This window comes from Chelon labrosus (genome assembly GCF_963514085.1).
Source record: "Chelon labrosus genome assembly, chromosome: 16".
Taxonomy (NCBI): domain Eukaryota; kingdom Metazoa; phylum Chordata; class Actinopteri; order Mugiliformes; family Mugilidae; genus Chelon; species Chelon labrosus.
The window spans coordinates 9,472,445-9,478,444 of NC_140349.1; positions in this window are offsets into that span (position 1 = coordinate 9,472,445).

Here is a 6,000-nt window from a genome sequence, read left to right on the forward strand (position 1 = left end):
GCGGGCTTTAAAGAAGGGCGGATTGGAAGGAGTTGGTATAGTACAAGGCCCCCTACTGCTTTAATTACTGATGTGTGCGTCTCCCTATTAACAGAGCACCTATGCTCCACTGGCCGCTCCGGGACAGCACAAAGCTGGAGAGGAGAAAGAACATTCTGCGGAGACGCGGCCGAGAGAGGGACGCGGAGGCACACAAACAGGAGTGCTCATTAGCGAATGGTAATCAGCGGTCGAGAGGTTGGGCACCCACCTCACAAAACGCCACATGTCAATTTGTCCCCTTCCATTCATGAGACCTCTCTCATTTTACCCCGCTCCCTCATGTTCCCTTGTTGGGGAGAATTGGATGGAGCGCCGTGGGGGGAAACACTCGAAAGGGAAACGTAAACACAGGCCCGGAGTAGGGACTCCTGCCTCGTCAATGCAGGAGGGGGACCACGCTCCTCAGATGCGGCCCCTTGGCTTCTTCTTGCCAGGCCCCTCCCTCGCACGCTCTTAAGACATCAACTGCAGTCACATCCACCTACGCGTCTATAGTTTTCGTCTCGTCCATGCCACTTTTACACATACAGTTGTGGCCCGTGTTCTCTAAGTACCTTCCTGGTATTGGCAGCACATAAAACACAGTGTGATGTACAGTATCTTAACACTTTCAGTATCAGAATGAACATCATTAGCAAGTGTGGCCTTGAACCGAGTCAAAGTGTGAATCTAGCTAGCTACATAAAGCTACTTCGCTACAGTAAAAGTACATCCTCGCCATGTTCATGTGATCTGCCGCCATACCATTCAAAAGCTTTACACTCGTGAATAGTTTGGTATTCGGGAAATTTTCCGCCTGTGGTGGCGAAGTCGATACTACTCGTTGTTATATACGAGGGTACAACCAGCTCGTCCTAAAGATGGAAGCACGAGAAAACATCCAGTCTCTATTCCTTCATTCTTGCAGACACTGAAGCTCTGACGTGTCACATTGTAGTTTTCAAGTGGAGTCGCTGCTCCGACAAAGAAACATGCTACTTTCAGATCAACTTCTTTGTTGAACTTTTTAAATTTGCAGCTCAAAGTCTTTAACAATGAATTTTAGCAATGAACATGCACGCAACAAACCAGCAGAACTTAATTGTATATATACATATATATATGGGCTACAGGAGACTGTGAGACAAATCTAAGTTGACGGAACACTTGGATTGTGAAAACCCAACAGACTGATGTAGCAAGTTAATTAGTGAGCTTAAGAGGTGCTGACAGACAGATTTATGAGCTATAGACAAAACCACACAAGCCGTTTCTTCCTTTCAGTCGTTGCGCTAAGCTAAGCTAAAAGGGAGTGGAACTGATTATCTCGGCAAGATTTTTTTGTTCTCTTCAGCAAATATCTCTTTCAGAATCACTCGCATGTACGTCTACTGTATAAAAAAGCCTCCACATTTTCACAGGGTAAAAACATGGTGGAAGGTGTTTCTTATGCAAACTAAATAATGCACTAAAGAGATGTGAAACTGTTGCTTGAATGCATTTTTTTATTTTATTTTTTTTGGTGGGTAGGTTGTCGCAGATCTGCTGCAGGATAGAGATGTAATGTCATGGAGGGACATATTTAAACTAGGCCATGGTTTTTCGCCGTGGCATCATGTATGGGCATGCCCTCCAGCTGTGCAGGTGCATGTGACACCAACCCTGTATTCCGTATAGCTGTCACAATGTGACAAAACACTACGCCCAAGCACGGTCCGCTGGGCGGCGAAAGAATATCTAATGCGCGGGAAGCCAATTTCATCCGTACTGAAATTGGGGAGGGCTGGCTCACACTCCCACATTCAAAACTTAAATCAGATCTCCTCTCAGTCGAGTGGAATCAATGCAGCCCTCCATCTTACTTTGAAATGAGACCTAGTCATCCTCGTGGATTATAGGTGGCTCATCACGGGATGACGGCGCTAGTGGATATCTCTAGAGATCCAGCTCCGTCCGATCCTTCTGATATCCATTTATCTACCAGGCTACCACTCAATCTCCATCCCTTACTGCCTTCCTCCGTATTTGGATGAGCTCTAGGGCGGTGAATGAAGTCAGATAATCCACATCTTAATCAGCATGAAGTATGAATTCAAATGAGCCTGTGCACATATTCCCAGCAAGGAATTCTATTAAATAAAAAAGGGAAAATACTGTACAGATACGCCCATATTCCTTACAACATTGCTAAAGCCAGTGTTCAAAATATTATGTTTATATCTTTAAAAATATGTCACATAAATAAAAGCAGTGCTTTCATGTGTTCAGCTATTCCGCGTCCTTTGCACCTCCATTTTCTCATCATGGCAGCTTCAACAAGGTTTAATTGGTATGGAAATAGAAGTGGTGAAACATGACAGGAACAAGCCTGGCTATTTAGACCCTTTATTACTGTATACTGTCCTTCAACCAATTATCGCCAATCTGCTGCTCTGCAACCCCCTACCAACCTCCTCCCTCATGATTTAACCAAGCTTCAGGCAGCTGCAGAGAGGTAGCTATGGGTCGATAAATACAACTTGTAATCCAGTGTGGTGCAAATTGAGTTTCTATTGGAGAATAATAGTTTAAAGAGCTTGCTTGAGGTTTCAGACCCCCCACCCTAGACTGCCCCAGCTACTGCAAGCTACCAAACATGCTCAAATAAAGAAGCATGTCCTTTAATCTTTAAACTTTGCTAAAGGTTCCATCGCTTTCCTTACATTTTACAGTATTTACTGACAGTATTTCATGGGAAATTATGCCATCTCCAGCACACACACCTACCTCAGTCTTTGTTTGTGACAGTGTTTCTGTGTGCGCTTTATTTGCACATAGCCAGGAAATGTCACCTTGCAAAGAAAATTCACAGCTCAAGCTGTGTGTGTTTGCCACATAACGGAAAATGACTGGACCTCCAAAGAAGCAGATAAAAAGATGAGAAGTTACATCTGCATAAACAGATTACTCTTTCACATCAATAACAAATACATTTGCAGGCATCTGAAGCGTGTTTGTGCAAAGCTAGACATTACAGAGCACTAACCTGGACGGAAATAGAGTTAACGTTGCAGCTAAATCTAAAAACGCAACTACAATGCGGTGTAGTGCAGCACTGTTACTCCTCCTGCAAGAATCCATCCCTGGCATACACATTTGGCATTGCCTTCTCATGGACCAGCTTGTTGTCTGGGCCATTGTTAGCCCAGGAGGTTGGCCTGAGCCCTGAGGGCTTGGTCAGCGTTTAGGGTGTTTTGCAGGGTGGGGTGGTGAGGGAGGGCTGGGTGAGGGGGGAGGCTACAGAGATGGGTGCAGGCCAAGGCTGGGCAGGGCCCGATGCCAGGGTGTCAGTGGGACACCCTTCTTTCTGGGAGCCTGCTCAGCCCCCTCCTGGGGCCCCAGCAGGGTGCAGGAATACATGGTCAGTGCAAGACAGGTCCATCTGCCCCACTACCTCTGTCCCACTCATGCCAGCACCTTCCCTGTCACCTGCTCCATCGGCACCTTATGGAAATGACCTACTGCTGCCTGACCTAGCTGACACGCATGGCTCACCTTCAGCATATGCCACCATTGTTCCTGTGAATTTTCTCTTTATAAATGGTTGACAAGTTCAAGTCATCGGTTTCTCTGTTTCTCTAGCTTAACTATTTGCCATTTTAAGACTTCAGAATACGAAATGTTTAAAGAGAGTTGGTCATAAAATGCAATTAGTGCACATCAGGCTTAAAAAACATGATACCCTTGCTGTTGATTGGTTCTCATTTAGGCAAGAGAATTTTGTTCTCACAGTACAAGTGTGTTTTTCTTTTGTTGTCGCTGAGATCTCATCCGTAAAGCTAACACTAAGCGAGTTTATGCACATGCACATATAGAGCAAAGTGTGCCTCTGATGTGGTCTGTTGTCACAGTGGAGGGGCTTTCCTTGTACGTCCTTAATTGCTCTTTAGCGCTAGATGTGGGGTAGAGTGTTGGCCATCACAGTGCCACGCCGAGCAGAGTTCTGCACGTGACTGATGTGCTACTTCACTGTAAACCCACTGAAATTTACAGCACAGAAAACACCAATCTCACGAGCAGGAGAAAAACGTCGAGCTGAATTCTAAAAATAAGATGTCCTGTATTTGAAAAGCTAACACCTTCATCAAAAAAGCTCTGGTGTGAAAGAGAGCACTGTACTTTAGGCGACTTAAAAAGTTCTGAGTTGTTTGCGGCTCTGTTTCTGAGGATGGAAATACAGCCTCTGTCTTTCTTGAGACGTTGCTGTTAAAATGTAGTGAGAAATCATTTTCCCAAGACGTTTATTTATAATGTTTCTATCCCAGCTGCAGAAATACAGAAAAATATGTTTTGGTACAACTTCTTAAAACGAGTTGCATTTTCAGGCTCGTTTGTTTCTGCTCATATTTCCATTTTTGGGCAGAGAAGTGAACTTTGCCGTGTGACTTTTCATCTCAATTTCTGTCTTTCTGTTCTGAGGGGTGTCAAACAAAGCCGAAAGCAGAACTTCAGCGACATTTAGTTGTTGATTTTTCCACTCTGAAAATAAAGAGAAAATTATTAATATTTTCCTTTTTGCTGCCTTCATTTAAATGCGTCATCTAAGGTCATTAAAAACTATTAAACTTGCATCATCTGCTGTATTTCTCTGACCCAAAAACTCCTTTCCTTTGGCCTTTTGTTTTCCTTGCCCTCATACTTGAGTCCAAATTAAATATTTTTAAAATCCTTGTCATATACTGTAGATTATTTTCTGCTCATGTTTAGCCATATTTCTAATCATAAACAGAAATTTCAACTTCATCTGCAACACAGAACTGGATCTTTGTGATGAGACTCATTTAAAACACAAACAGAATGAGGTCGTTTTCTTTCCTCTACAAACGGGGCAGGCTGCGCGGCCTATTGTGCCGCGAAGGCTGCTGCCTTCGCTGAATGCGGTGAATAGGGAGCAGTCGTGCCCTCTGTGTAGCCCCAGCTGTCTTTGACTGATAGGATGGAGGAGGGGGAACGGCGAGGTGTAAGGAAGTTCAGGAGGCCTGTAGATTTACAACAGAACTGAACAGACTGTCGCGTTAGTCATCCCAACTAACCAACCAACCAACCAGCCAAGCAGTGGGCTGCGGCGTTAACACCCAGCGCCGCGGCTCAGAGAAAGCTAATTAATGCAGCCAAATGAGATCAGCAGCAGAGGCCCAGGCCAGGGCCATATTGCTAAATAGCTTCCTTCAGTATGGGTCTGTGTGGTGTAATTACCACCAGGCCGCCGCACAATGCCGCTTTTATGTCCCACTGAAAGTGATTTCATGTCCCTCATTCCCCCATTAGCGGCATGTTTTTCAAATGTGATGAGAGAAGCCTGTCAATGGTTATCGTGTGTGTGTGTGTGTTTGTGGGATAGAGTGCCAATGTGCTTTGTAGATAATGGACAGATTGGTGTAGGTATTGAAGTGGGCACATGTTCATGAGACGCAATGAATTTGAGGAAGCAGCCCACCAACGGTACATCGATAGGAACTGAATGTGTTCAACCTGTGTTTGAATACTAACCTATGATTTGTTTTTAGCGTGAGGAACAAAATACCAGCGTGATATAGAGACCTACAGCTGAATAACAGAAGGAACGGATAAAAAATGGAAGATGCATTTGTTCTAGCGCTTAAAAGATGGACAGATAGGGGACACTAACAGAACTTGTACTGGGTTCAGTAGCGCTCCTATATGCTGCTAATAATTGTCTAATCCACAAACCTAAATAACGATTGTTTAATCACTGCTTTACCAAAAGAAAGTTTGTTAATTCATTTAGTTATTACAAGTTAGGCTAAAGTTCAAACTTTGCCTGGGCTCGTTTTTCTTTTTTGGACTTGTTTAGACTTTGATTAATAGAAAGTCACACTCCAGTCGAGGTGTCGGGAGAACTCCTTGTATCCTGTGACTGCTGCGAAGTTAGAAACTCACCCTTTTCTTTACTTTTCTTTTCGGTTCTGTCAGTTTTGA